This window comes from Panthera uncia, assembly GCF_023721935.1.
Source record: "Panthera uncia isolate 11264 chromosome C1 unlocalized genomic scaffold, Puncia_PCG_1.0 HiC_scaffold_4, whole genome shotgun sequence".
In the NCBI taxonomy this organism is placed as follows: domain Eukaryota; kingdom Metazoa; phylum Chordata; class Mammalia; order Carnivora; family Felidae; genus Panthera; species Panthera uncia.
This window is the reverse complement of record NW_026057585.1, coordinates 77,502,905-77,518,301: the sequence shown is the minus strand read 5'-3', so window position 1 is coordinate 77,518,301 and position 15,397 is coordinate 77,502,905. Positions and strand designations below refer to the sequence as shown.

Sequence of the window (15,397 nt, the reverse complement as noted above, 5' to 3'; positions counted from 1 at the left end):
GTAGGTTCAGAGATCAGTAGGCCTCATCTCTCCATTGTAAATTTCCCAGTCAACTTTTCAATGACTAATATTTTATTTAATGATCATTGTTACCCAAATCATTTATTTCACTAGGGATTACCAACTGGTATTTTTTCTCATTCTTTTATTCCTTTTGAATTAGATGGAATTCTTATGTGAAAAATCACAATGTCCTATTGGTAATTTAGTAGTCATTGGTAGCTTTTTTGCTTTCTGGGACAGTAGGATATTTCAAGCTTATCTTATATTTCCTACCCTGTACCTGGAATCAGCCATTCCTTCAAGGATCCCTATGTCTCTTCAGATCACTATATAGTTTCTGCATTATTTTCAGCTGCATCTACCATTGTGGGGATATGTCATTGAGGAGGATATGTCACAGAAGTCCTCTTTCAGTGTATACTAGAGCTGTTCTTATTTGCCATTTCAGAACATCATTTCATGTATATGTAGATCTTTAGAATAGATTTCAGGACATAATGGGTCAAGGGCAAATGTGTTTGTAATTTTGGTCATTATTGCCGAATTGCCCTTTTTAGAGCTTCTAAATATTGTGCATTCGAGAATGAGACTACCTGTTTTGTTATGTCTTTGCCACTAGAGGTGTGAAACTCTAGATTCTATTAATTGCATTTGCAAGAAACAGTTTCCTTATCTACTTTTATTTTGCATTTGACCATCTTTTCATATGTGTAAGGGTCACCTTTTTTTTTATTAGCTATTTATATCTTTTGCCTTTTTTCTTTCTGTTGGATTTTTGGTTTTCTCATTTACTGAGAGCTTTCTAAATTAAGGAGATTAACTCCTTGTGTCACGAATTGTAGATATTATCCCTAATTATTTGTCTTTAACCTTTGGTACAGTCTTGTTTTTATTTTTTGCCATATAGAAATCTGTATTTGGTTGGGAGATGGTAAATACATACACACAAACACTTAAATGTATTAGTCATTTCTTTTATGACTTTTTAAATCCTATAGGGCTAGTCTCATTTTTCTCTTCAGGCTTTTCTAGGCTATCCTTACTTATTTTACCATGTAAACTTCAGGAACTTCTTACCTAGGTTCAATGGGTGTGGGAGGATGGGCTGTAATTTTTTTAAATGTTTTATTTTTATTTATTTTGAGAAAGAGAGCAAAAGCACAAGTGGGAGAGAGGGAGAGAGAGAATCTTAAGCAGGCTCCATGCTGTCAGTGTGGAGCTGGAAGTGTGGGGTCCAATCCCATGAACTGTGAGATCATGACCTGAGCCAAAATCAAGAGTTGGTCTCTCAACCAAGCTACCCAAGCACCCCAAGATGGACTATAATTTTTATTGAAATCTCATTACATTTAGAAATTGTTAGGACAAATTGGCATCTTTAAGATACTGAGTCTTTTCTGTCCAAGAAAATGCTATACCTTTCTATTGGTACAACATTAGTTTTGTTTTCTTCAGGAATGTTTTAAAGTTTACCTTACATGAAAGTTGCACATATCTTCTTGTTATTCCTAGATATTCCACCACCACCCCCCTTTTTGCTATTAAATGGGTTTTATAGATTCTAACTGGTTATTGTTTACATACATGAAGGCTTTTGACTTCTGTGTACTTTATGTCTGCCTTATTCCATTTATGTTTATAGTAGTTATTCAGGTGGTATTCTTGGCATTTCTAGTTATAATTGTTTCATCTACAAATAGTGATAGGTTTAACTATTCCTTTGGATTTTTATACTTCTAATTTTTGTCTTATCAAATTATATTGACTGATTAAGCAGTGTTAAGGAGTAGTGACTAGCAGGCATCCTCTTTACCTTAGGAATGCTTCCAATGTTTCTGCATTAAGTATGATACATATATATGTATGTGTATGTATATGAGCATCTGATGATTCATATTTTATTAAGAACTTTTTAAAAAAAATGTTTTATTCATGTTTTGAGAGACAGAGACAGACCATAAATGGGGGAGGGGCAGAGAGAGAGAGGAAGACACAGAATCCAAAGCAGGCTCTAGGCTCCAAGCTGTCAGCACAGAGCCTGATGTGGGGCTCAAACTCACAAACCGTGAGATCATGACTTGAGCCGAAGTCAGACACTTAACCGACTGAGCCATCCAAGGGCTCCTTATTAAGTACTTTTAATCAATAATAGATATTGAATTTTGTCAGATTCCTTTTCAACGTCTATGGAGCTGATAAGATATTTGTCTTTTTAACAAACATTGAACCAAACTTGTGTTTCTGGATTCTTTTAATGTGATACTGTATTCTGCTTGCTAATATTTTGCCTTTTTAATCAAAATGCAAAAGTAAGTTTGACCTGATCTGTAATCTTTTTTGTGTGTGATCTTTTTCAAGTTTTGGTATTAATCTTATATCTTATAAAGAATTTACAAGTTTTCTGTTTTCTAAAATGTACAACAGTTTTTAAATAGTACTAAACTTGTTAACTCTTTCAAGGTTTGATAGAATTCTCTTGTGAAGTCTGGTGTTGTGGTATGTTTTGTTTTCTTGATGCATAATAGCTCTTTGAAAATTCTTCCATTTGTTTTGTGAAAACTAGTTTTTTTAGGCTCAGTTTGTGGTTCAGTTTTGGTAGATTTTATCTTACCAGAAAATTATTTTACCTGTATTTGATATTTTATAGAAAGTTTTACAAAGTCATTTCTTATTTTTTGAAATTGTGTCTACTTCTGTGGTTTCCTCCCCTTTCTTATTTTATATATCTGTGTTTTGTCCATTTTACTCTTGATTAGGATGGAGTAGTTTAAACAACTGATTTCAGTGCCTCCCCAAACCCCCAGCAAAAGAGCTTTTGAATGTTTTTGTTTTTTTTTTTTAAGCTCTCTGGCTTTCTGTTTTCTAACTCCTTAATTTCTGCTTTTAGCTTTATAAATGTTTTCCTCTACTTTTTTCAGTTACTTTAGTTGTTTTTCTAACTTTTTGAGCTATATTAGTAATTCATTTACTTTCATCTTTTCTTAATGATGAAAGTATTTAAAGTAATGAATTTTCTTCTGATCACTGTTTTAGCTACATTCCAAAGCCTCTAATATGTAGGATTTTTATTATTGTCTAGAAACACCACGAATTTCATTCATATTTTCATTATCCAAATATTACTTGAGATTTTTGAAATTTGCAGATTGAAGATCTTTTTATTTTCTGTTATCCATTATTTATTTTCCAATTTTCTGATTTTCTTGGGTTGTTAATCAGAGGATATGGAGTGTATTTCCCCTATTAGAATTTGTTGAGGTATGTTTTGTAGTCTGATACATAGTCAATTTTTGTGAACGTTTAATAGCTATTTGAAAATAGGTATATTTATTTATTATGATAGAGTTAAATGAATATCCATCTGTGCTTACCATTTTGATTAGGTTGTTTAGATCATTTCTTAGTCATTTTTGTTTAATTGTTCTCTAAGACTAGGGGAAATAACTTAAAATTTCTATTATTGTGTTTCTCTCCTCATATCTCCTGTGATTTCTGCTTTCTTAATGTTACTGCTACATTTTTAAGAGCACACACACACACACACACACACACACACCTGTTCATTGTGAATTGTACCTTTTACATGATAAAGTGAATTTTAAAAAAAAATTTTTTTTTTAATGTCTATTTATTTTTGAGACAGAGAGAGAGCATGAACGGGGGAGGGTCAGAGAGAGGGAGACACAGAATCTGAAACAGGCTCCAGGCTCTGAGCTGTCAGCACAGAGCCCGACGCGGGGCTTGAACTCACAGACCGCGAGATCATGACCTGAGCCGAAGTCGGACGTTTAACCGACTGAGCCACCCAGGCGCCCCAAAGTGAATTTTTTTTTTAACTTTGGGCCAAAAGTCTGCATTATCTAATGAAAGGATTATAATTTATGTGTGTGTGAACCTTATCCTATATGTTAACTTCTTTCCTGTCCTTTACCTTTTTTAATACTTTCTGAATCAGAGATGCATCTTGGTGATAGCATGGAATGGTTTTGCTTTATGGATCAGTCTAAAGCTTTTTTTTCTGTTACTAGATTAGTTGCCAGATAGATAGGAAGGACATACATGCTTGGTCTTAGTTATGTCAGATTATTTTATATTTTCTGATTATATATGTTTCTGAAACTTTAAGTGGTCTCTTTTCTGTGCTTTTTAAATGATAATTTTGATATTGAGAAGAGTTTTTTTTCCTGCTAGTGGTAAATCTTTATACCTTTACCTTCATGTAATACTCATGTTTCTTTCTTTTAACTTTTTTTTTTTTGTAGTATGGTTGACACGTTACCTTTCAAGTGTACAACATAATGATTCAACAAGTTTATTATGCTATGCTCATCACTCATCTTTCTCTTTTTAAAAAAAAATTTTTTTTTTTAATTTTATTTTAGAGAGGGAGAGAGTATGAGCGGGAGAGAATTTTAAGCAGGCTCCATGCTCAGGGCAGAGCCTGATATGGGACTCCATCCCACAACTCTGGGATCATGACCTGAGTCGAAATCAAGAGTCAGATGCTCAACCGACTGAGCCACCAGGCACCCTCATCTTTCTCTTTTTTAAAGCAGTGTCTTTTTTCCTTAATAAGTAATAATTCAGTTAGCTTTATTCTCTTCCTTTTTTTCTCCCTCTCTTTTACTGACTACTTTTAGCCAATATAGCAATATTTTATTATTCTTTATAATTTTGTTTAAACTTTTACTACTTGACTTTCAACAGTGACTCCTATTACTATAAGGTACAGTGAGTTTATTCTTCCTTTTATTTTTCTACTGTCATTGGTTTATTTGTATGTACTATTATTCCTACATTCTTGGAGCATGTAACAGTTGCATTCCATTCTGTCACCTGTATATCCATTTGTTTTAACCTTAAATCTGCAATTAAATGTATTTGTGCTATCAGTCCTGCTGAAATTTTTCCTGTCATCTACTAGTTGCAGTGTGTCCTCAAGTTGTTTCTTCAAGAAGGGCTCATGAATAAGAGCTAAGTATTTACATACTGAAAACCATTTGCCTATAGCATTATTCCTGAAGGATTGTCTAAAACAAAATTATTGACTTATACTTTCTGCAATATCTTCTAAGTATTTGTCTACTGTCTTCTGACATTGAATGTTCAGTAGAGAAGTATGATATCAGCTTGATTTTCTTTCCCCTTGGAGGGGCCTGCTTTTTTTGTCTGGCTGCTGAAACTTATCTGGTTGCTTTAACACTAATTTCACTACATTTTTTTGTTGTTGTTGACCATTTGGGGTCAGTTTCCAAGGGATTCCCTTTGAAAATGGAAGTTTTGAGTCTTTTTTAATTTTTTAAATTTAATTTTTAAATTTATATTGAGAGACAGAGAACATGAGCAGGGGAGGAGCAGAGAGCAAGGGAGAGAGAGAATCCCAAGCAGACTCCATGCTCAGCACAGAGCCCAACTCAGGGTTCTGTCTCACAACTGTGAGATGACCTTAGCCGAAATCAAGAGTTGGACACTTAGCCTACTGAGCCACCCGACACCTCAGTTTTTCTTTGTTTATATTTAAGTTAATTTCTTTTAAAAAGTAACTGTTCTCTTTGCTCCTTAGTATACCTTTTGTGGTGTAATTTTTACCATGTGCTTATATTTTTCAACTTTTAAAAATCTTTTTCTTCCATTTCTTTCATGAATTTTTCAGTGCTTTTTACCTCTTCCTGTTGACTGGCTGTCTCTTCCCTGAGTTGTTAAATTTCTGCTCTGATATTTTACTTTTTTTTTTTAAGTGTATTTATTTAAGTAATTTCTCCTTTCAGCATAGGGCTCAAAATCACGACCCAGGATCAAGAGTCCCGTGCTCTTCTGACTGAGCCAGCCAGCGGCCCCTCTGAGATTTTCTTAATAGCTGCATTAAGAATTTTTGAATTCATGTTATGAAGTAGTGTTACAGTTTTCATCTACTTTGTGATAATTTTTTGTTGAGTTTTATTTGTCAAGGATGTTGTACTGTCTTACATTTTTATGGTGTCTTTGTATGGATACTTACCACTTTTTTGTTATTCATATTTAATGAGATGAGCTTTTCCAAACCACCTGTTTGAAGAGACTAGTCAGGAAGAAGAATTGGAAGAGGACATTAGGAGTGAGGTGGTTGTCCAAGTTTCTCTTTTCAAGGCCTCTGTCCTCAGATGTTCTGATGGATTCTTTCTTCGAAATATAGGTACATCTCCTATGCCTCTTAGTAATTTACAAGTGTAAGAGGTGTGAGCTGTCAGCTACCAGGTCCTTATTAGTTTCTGCTCCCAAGGGATGCAGCTCCTGCCTTTTAAAGTGCCTGCTTGAAATGTTAACAGAGAATTTGTGAACGGTATACAGGAGTTCTTTGCGGTATTCTTTGGACATTTCTGTAAGTTTGAAATTACAGATAAAAAGTACATGCCTTGGTTTTAGAAGAGTTGTAGTATCTGAGATCTGTCACTTGTAGACTACCCTCCACTCATTCTCATGGCACTTTCTACACCTCCTTTTTCTACTTCCTTCTGAGATTCTGCCATTCAGCCTCAGTTCTAAACATTGCAGTTCCTACTTATGATAGAACCCTCTGTTTCTGGGAATTAAAATTTGCTGTTCCCCAACTAGGCCCTTTTCATACTTCATGTCTTCTCCCTTGCCTAGGTTCTACCAGTCCCAAGTACTTTAGGCCATATTTAGTTATAATTTGGCATTTCAGGTTTTTATTGTCTCCTAGGTTCACTGAATACAATGTTTTAAAAACATTCTCTTTGTTGTTCTATATTGGGTTCTAGGAGAAAAGGGGGAAAATTTGGAAGTAAATTGCTGTTTTCCTACTGGAACTTAAAGTCTAGCTTTGGATATTATTAAATTTCTAAATAATAAATTGGTCAAATAAATCACAAAGAAAATATTAAATATTTGAACTGCAGGATAATGAAAATACATATCAGAACTGGTATGATTAGCTAAAGCAATGCTTAGAGAGAATTTAAAACCTTAAATGCCTATTAGAAAAAGAAGAAAAGCATCAGTACCTAAGTATTCATTTCAACAAGTTATAAAAATAAAGAAAAATTAAATGCAAAGCAAATAGAAGGAAATAAGAGTTAAAAACAGGACTTAATGAAATACAAAACAAATTTATTTCTATTCTGTAGGTAGAGAGTTTTGAAAAGTTTTTAAGAAGGATAGTGACATGATCATATTTGTTTTCCAGAAAGAGACCTCTGGCAGCAGTGTGGAGAATAGATAGAGGAGAAAAAACTAATCTCAGGAGCCAGTTAGGAGGCTTTTTCAATCCCTAGTTCAGGTAAGAGATGGTGATGGTCTAATGTGGGGTGGAGAGAAAGGAACATATTACAAGGAATAAGTTGAAAAAATAGGTTTCAGAACCATGTCCAGGAAAAAACAACAAAAAAACAAACAAAAAAAAAAAACTTTGGGTATAGTTACTGGTACATGGTACTGACTGGAAATGAATAGACCAGAAGGTTTACTAGGTTATTGAAGGAATTGTTTTTAGAAATAAACTACAGACCTGGTATATCTGTCAGGTTCAACCAGAGAAGCAGAACCGGTGGGAGGTCTATGTAGAGAGAGAGATTCAGCTTACAAGTTGTAGGGGTTAGCAAGGCAAGTCTGAAATCCTTAGAATAGGCTGTCAGGAAAGGCAGACTGGGATTCTTGGGTATGGGCTAAAGCTGCTGTTCATAGGTGGAAGTTTTTCTCTCTCTTAGGGAAGCCTCAGCCCTGCTTTAAGGCCTTTCAGCTAACTGAATGGGAATCATCCAGATTATCCAGGAAGGATAATTTCCTTTACTTAGTCAACTGATTATGAATTTTACTTATATCTATAAAACATCTGCACAGTAATACCTAGATTAATGTTTGAATAGTTGACAACTAGTAGCCCAGCCAAGTTGACACATTAAAACAAAAACATACCTAGCCTGCAAAGTTCTATGATTATTCAGTCTTTGAAATAACCTTTATGTTCCTAACCAACCCTTCAGGCTCAGTGATTGTGCTGTATTATAAACTAGCTTCCAAGAAGGGCATACTCGCCAACATACACTCAGAGTAGTGACTCATTCATACCAGGTGTGAATGGTGATGCTGTCAGTTGAATTCAGAGATGGATCTGCTGTCGCTGGTTAGTTGGCAGTGTACACCATATATAAATAGATAAAATGTTAACGTATCCAAAACTTGAAGTTCCTATGGAACATATGGATAGAAACGCCAGTGTGTCATTGGAAATGCAGATATGAAAATCTGTAGTGGTGGGAACTAAAAGTAAAACTTTGGAGACTGTTCAGTATATAAACCCATATTTGAAACTGTAGAAGTGGAAAAACTTTTTTTTTTAATGTTTATTTATTTTTGAGAGAGAGAAAGACAGCACAAGTGGGGATGGGGCAGAGAGAGACAGAAGATCCGAAGCAGGCTCTGTGCTGACAGCAGAGAGCCCGATGCAGGGCTCGAACTCACAGACCATGAGATCATGACCTGTGCCAAAGTCAGACAGTTAACCAACTGAGCCATCCAGGCACCACAAAGTAGGAAAACTTCTTTAGGAATAGTATTTAGAGTAAAAACCGGAATGAGGATAAACCATGGCAAATACTACTATTTAAGGGAGGAAGAAAGACCAGTGAGCAAATTAATGATTATCGCAGCAGTATGAGAGCCCAAAAATGGTGTCAAGGAAGCCAAGGGAGGAAACCTATTTAAAGAGTGGATGATTTCACAGTTAAGCAGTGGGAGCTTTTCCAATAAAACCAAGAGTAAAACAAGGATGTCAGGACTATGATATTTAGATACATTGTGTTTGCCAACTTCTGTTCTTCTTACAGGTTTCAGTCTACATGTTACTTCCTTGAGAAGCAATGTTTGATACCCATCTCTCCCCCCTACATCCAGCCATCCCCCAAGTCTGAATTAGGTATTTATTTTATTCATGTATTCCCATAGCACAGTGTACTTCCCCTATAATATAGCATGTGGCACTCTGAATTATAAATGTTTTATTGTTCTTTCTCCTATTAGAATGAAAGTTCTGCAAAGGTAGGGACTGTCCATCTTATTCACCAGTGTACGTATCCTCCATGCTTAGCACAATTCTGGGTCATACTAAGCAAAGAATAATTAGATAAAACTAAGAGCATAGAGAAGGAGTATCCCAAATGAGCCTGGAAAGTTAGAAAAATATTTGGAGGAGTAAGTGATGCCTTAGCTGAGCTTTAACAAACATGAGATCAAGAGTTGGATTGAAAAGGAGGTACATAGGAATAAAGATTTTTGAGAAGTCTCTGAAATAAAAACTTGATTGAAAAGACATAAGAGAAAATCTAAATGAAATGAAATATAATAGGCTTATTGAGAAGGCTCAATTTGATGTCAGTTTTCCCAAAATTAACCTGTAAATGTAATTAAAATTTTTATTTTATTTTTTATTTATTATTATTATTATTATTAGTTTTTTTTTTTTTTTGAGAGAGAGAACATGAATGGAGGAGGGATACAGAGAGTGGGAGAGAGAAATGCCAAGCAGGTTCCACACTGTCGGTGCAGAGCCAGACACAGGGCTCAGTCCCATAAACTGTGGGATCATGACCTGGGCCGAAATCAAGAATCAACCAACTGAATTCAACTGAATTCAACTGATTCAACTGAATCAATCAACCAACTGAATCAACCAATTAACCAACTGAAGTCACCCAGGTGCCCCTGTAAATGCAATTTTAAATAAAATCCCAATAGGGTATATCATGAAACTTAGTAAGCGAATATTAAGGCTTATATAGAAAAATAACTATAATGACTAAGAAAAGCCAATGTAATTTTAAAGAAGAATAAAGACAGAGGAATTGCCCTCTTTGTTTTAAAACTACAATAATTACTATTCCATACTGCTGTAAGTGCAGGGATTGAAAGATTAATGAAGCAGAATACAGAGCCTTGAAATAAGCCATGTGTATATGGAAACTTTGTAAATATTATGTGGCTTTTCGTATCATTGAAGAAAGAGTAGAATATTTATCAAATGGTGTTCATACAGTTAACTACATGAAAAAAATAAATTAGACCCGTCTCACATCACACCCAAAATTTATTTCTGGGTGGATTTTAATCCTAAATATGTAATGCCAAACTTTGAAACTCTTTTAGAAGAAATCTTACAAGAGAATATATCCAATGTTGGACAAAATATAAAGTGTGTAAATTATAAAAGAAAATACTGACAAAAACTTGCATGTTATAAACAGTTAAAATTCTAGGAGAAATAACCAAGACCTTTACAAAATATAAGGACAGATCAATAGGAAAACAAGTACTTCAAAAAAGAGGAAACCCAAATGTCCAGTAAATACATGAAAATCAGATTCTCAAATTCATTTGTAATCAGGAAAATGCAAATGAAATTAAAAAGGTTCCATTTCACGCCCTTCAGGTTTGTAAAAATGAAAGTCTTACGTTAGATGTTGTTGAGGATGTAAAGTTACAATGTTGGTAGGAGTATGATTTGGTATAGCTGCTTTGGAGAACAGTTTTCAATCTCTAGAAAAGTTGAAGTAAAGATGAAATTGCACGTATTTGAAAACCTATAATATACCATAGAGATACCTTGCATTTGTGCTTGAGGCATTATTTGTTATGGCAGAAAATTGGAAATAGCCTAATTCCTTATCCGTGTTTCTTTGGGAAGCATTGTGAATGAGTACATAAATTGTTATAGAATATTGTGGTGTTCTGTGTGACAGTAAAATGAGTGAACCAGATCTACATGTATCAACATATTTTCACCAAAAACAATGTGGAGGGAGTAATAGGTACTGAAAGGATATGTTATTATTTATGTAAATTTAAGAAAACAAAAGTTTATACAGAGTGCATACAAATGCAGTAAAATTATCAAAACATGGATGGGACAAATACACACCAATTTCAGGATAGTAGTTCCCTTTAGGAAGAAAGAAGGAAGAGGAATGGAATAGGTTGGTTGGCATAGAGAGAATAGATAGACCTAAAAAGCTGCATGTTACAAGATAAAGGTAAGAGTATGTTTTTTGTGTGAACAAAGTGTGTAGATAACGTACGGTGCACTGTGAAGCAAAGAAGTCAGAAGATTGGTAGCTTTTGTAAAAAAAGATATGTGGCATACAATGAAATGAAAATACAGCCTAAAAGTTTAAATGAGTTTATTTTTTAGTTGACAGTAAAATATAGTGCTGCTGTGAAAAATAACGAGTGAAAATATTGCTCTGACCACCTTACTTGCTTATGTTTCCTTTTTTGTTTCTGTGTGATTTGATTTTGCATTGCTTGTGTTTGGTATATTGCACTGAACAAAACAGCCCTTAGTGATCTTGAAATCTATTGAGCAATGTAAGTATTATGGAGAAGTACTAAATGCAGAGGGAGCATGTAACAGGGATCCATTCTAGTCGTTGGATTTGAGGAACATTTCTCTAAGAAAGCAACAGATTCCCTCTAGGTGTTATTGGTGGTGGAAATAAGAATGGAAGAGTGAAGAATAAGAAAAGACGAATTTAATTCGAATTATGTGACTTAATCTTGTCTTCAAAATGATTGCTTTGTGCTATATAATACTCTCTCAACTATGTAGGTAGACTTACCATATTTTACCAATCTAAGACTCAAAAATATTTTTTCTTCACATTTCATCATCTCTGAAATTAGAAGATGTCTTACAGTTGATGGTTTGTCACAGTTTAATTGGCAAGTTTCTTTTTAGGATACATAAAATATTGATGTACCTTTCCATCACTGGTGTCTTAGATTCAATGATATGTGGGATGAATATATGTTTAGTTTAGCCTACATTTAAGCCAAACTCACTTGCAACTTGCATTTTATTATAATTCCTGCATTTCTAAGACTGTCACAGTGATGTGGTATTAGTTGTATTTCCCTTCAGATACCTTTATCACTCATTGCTAAGCATTTTACATTAATTATTTGAAGTAAATTCTACCAAAGTTGCATGAGTTAAGTTTAGAGAGAGAAAATTTCAATAAACTTTCTCTCTAAATTGACTCTTTCTAAGGGTCACATAGTTTATATTTAACATTTATGTTAAATAATTTATATGATTTTCAGAAGTAACAGAAGCAAAATCAATGAATTACCGAAGTAGTAATTAGTATAAGTTTATTGTGCACACACCAAAAACAGTTTGCAAACTGGGAGCATTCAAGCCAAAATATGGAATGAGGCTCAGGGGCATATTGTTATAAAGCAGTTTAGAGAGAGAGAGAGAAAACAATGATTGTTTTATTCTTCAATGATTGGTTATAATATTAGAATTTTTATCTTATATCAACCTTGGGAAACAGTTTAAGTTTTGCTTATGATTTTCAGAGGCATGAGCAATTAATGACCCAGGTCAAGTTAGTCTTGTAAGATAAGCTAAATTAAGCTTTGTTTGTGTGACTAAACTGGTTTTGTCTGCTCAGGGAATTTTCAAGGCTGGTGTCCCATATGCTTTTGATTTTAACAGTATAACGTAACCTATTAAGCCAATATTTAAATATAGCCATAGCTTATATTTAAGGCTCAAGGTCACATAATTTACATTGAAATTATAGAGGTCAACCTCTGACTCCAAATTATGTCCATATTATTCACAGCTCTATACTGTATCCCTTAAAAAGCAAGATTCCTGGCAGACAAATTTCAGACCCAGTACATCTGAATTGAGAAAGGTTATATTATTTTTATTTATTTATTTATTTATTTTTATATACTTATTTACTATATTTATTTTTATATACTTATTTACTATATTATTTTAATTATTTTATTTACATATTTTTATGTCCTTTTCAGTAGAAGTAGCTTTCTGCAAAACATTCAGTGTCTGTTTTGCTCGTAGAAGAAAATAGGATATATAAATTGTAGAATTTAGTGATTGTAATTTATTCTGTGTAAGAGTCAAAAGTTCGCACTGAATATGCTTTCCTTTGCAAGGAAAACAGATTTCTAGTAAGTAATTTATTAATCACAGTATTAGTGTTGCTTGCTTTATATGTTTGTTTTGAGTTCGGGTATAAGATCTCAAAGATTAAGAAATAATTTATGATAGTTAAATTAGTCTTCTCAGCAGTAAACAAAAGCAGAACATTTTTTTGGAGTGTAATGAGAGTCTCATTTCAGGCAACAGGACAGGAACTTTATCAACATATGGTCCAGCCAGGCAAAGTAAATATATGTGTGTCAGGCTTACCCAGACCATCCTCACATTACAGAATCAGAATGATGGCAGCAGAAACCTCAGTGACAGTCTTCATCCTATTTGTTTCAGTCTCATTGAGTATGCCCTTCGTATTTGGTACACAGCTATCCTCTTGGAATCACACATCACTATTTCCCTGGAGAATTTTTGTCTTTTTCCTTTATTGATCTTCTGTTTCCTATATCCTTTTTTTTTTTTTAGTGTTCAAAAGTTTCATGAGGAAACGTTACGTACGTTAAGAGTCAAATATTGTGACACCTTGCGTATTGGGAAATGAACTTAAATGATAGTTTAGCTGAGTTTCTATGTCGGAAATAAATTTTCCTTCACAAATTTGAAAGCAGTGCTCCATTTTTTAAATAGCTTTAGTGAGGGTTTTTGTTTGTTTTTTATACATACCATAAAATGTACCCATTTTAAGTGTATATCTAGTGTCTCTCACATATTTTGCTTTGCCTTCTGGAACATGTCCTCAGCTTCATCTTTTAACCCTTTATTCACTTTTTCATTCTGCTATCATGTTCTTCTTTTCTAGTACTTATTTATTTCCTGAGTGTTGTAGGATACTATTCTTGTTTCACAGTTACAGTATCCTCTCTTGGCTCACTAAGAAACAGTAAAACTTTGGTTTAAGAGCATAATTCATTCCAGAAACATGCTTGTAATCCAAAGCATTTGGGTTTCTTTTTTAATAAAGAGAAATCTTTTTTTTTTTAATATTTTTTTTTTTAATTTTTTTTAACGTTTATTTATTTTTGAGACAGAGAGAGAGCATGAACGGGAGAGGGCCAGAGAGAGGGAGACACAGAATCTGAAACAGGCTCTAGGCTCTGAGCTGTCAGCACAGAGCCCGACGCAGGGCTTGAACTCACTGACCGCGAGATCATGACCTGAGCCGAAGTCGGCCGCTTAACCGACTGAGCCACCCAGGCGCCCCAATATTTGTTTATTTTTGAGAGAGATAAGAGTTTGAGTGGGAGAGGGGCGAGAGAGAGGGAGACAGAGAATCCAAAGCAGGCTCCAGGCACCAAGCTGTCAGCACAGAGCCCGAGGCAGGGCTGGAGGCAGGGCTGGAACTCACAGACCGTGAGATCATGACCTGAGCTGAAGTCAAATGCTTAACCAACTGAGCCATCTAGGCACCCCTAATCCAAAGTACTTCGTATGTCAAAATGAATTTCCCCATAAGAAATAATGAAGTTGAGATGATTCATTCCACAACCTTAAAATATTCTTATAGAAATTATTACAATACTGGAATATAATACAAAATAATAAAATACAAAATATAAAGAAAAATAAATTAACCTGCACTTACCTTTGAAAACCTTCGTGGCTGTTGTAAGAGAGATGAGAGAGGAGGTTTATTGTGTAGGACAACTTTCATCATCACTACCAGCATCAGTGCTATCTATTGGCTCAATGGAATCTTTCTCTTTTCATGCACCGTTATCAAGGAACCTATCCAGTGACACTTGCTTTTGCCTCCTTTTGAGGATTTCGTGGAAATGTGACATTGCATTGTCGTTAATTGTATTCATTGCTCCCACTGCTACAGCCTTATTTGGGTGGTGTCTTTCTACAAAATTTTGCACTGTTTCCCACATTTTACACATCTCCCTAATCTCATTTGAAGTGAGGGGTTCCTCTGCCTTTTTCTTCTCCGCCTCCTCCTCCTCCTCCTCCTCAGACAGGATGCAGACGTAGATTTCTTACAAAATCTTGCAATTTCAGCCACTCGCATACCTCGTTCGTACTTCTTGATGATTTCCTTCTTAACTTCCACTGTAATCATCTCCCTCTTACTGTCTTTCTTTTCAGCCTTTTTCTGCATGGGGGCCATTGTATACACTCGCATGGATGTTGACTATACTACAGTGTTAATAAACTCTTATTGTATTTAATATAACTGGTAATAAGGTAGCAGAGGAAAGGGTCTATATCTGCAGGCAGCCTGACCTAGGATGAAGCAGAGCATTCCTAAGCTTACTCTTGTATGGAAAAGCAAAGGACTGTCCATAGGTGCTCTGAAGTGGCAGAAAATACACTAGTGCCAGTTGTGGGCACCTTCCAGCGTTCTGAAAAATTCCTGATTTCTGCCAAACACCATGGCCTGAGACCGAGCATGCAAGCACAGGAGACAGTCACCCACAGTCCCACAGTGCTCAT

At 34.8% G+C, this 15,397-nt stretch overlaps 1 protein-coding gene across 4 annotated transcripts in view; it reads left to right on the top strand.

Moving 5' to 3' along the window:
* LOC125912773 (protein argonaute-3) overlaps positions 1–15,397 on the top strand; it is a 115,552-nt gene that overhangs the window by 42,557 nt on the left and 57,598 nt on the right. The window contains exon 1 of one of the 4 annotated variants that reach the window (XM_049617505.1): positions 8,829–8,914. The exons of the other annotated variants lie outside the window; for them this stretch is intronic. The gene's annotated coding sequence lies outside the window, so the exon portion shown is untranslated. Of the gene's footprint in view, positions 1–8,828; positions 8,915–15,397 lie in introns of those variants that run through there. 4 annotated transcript variants of the gene reach the window in all.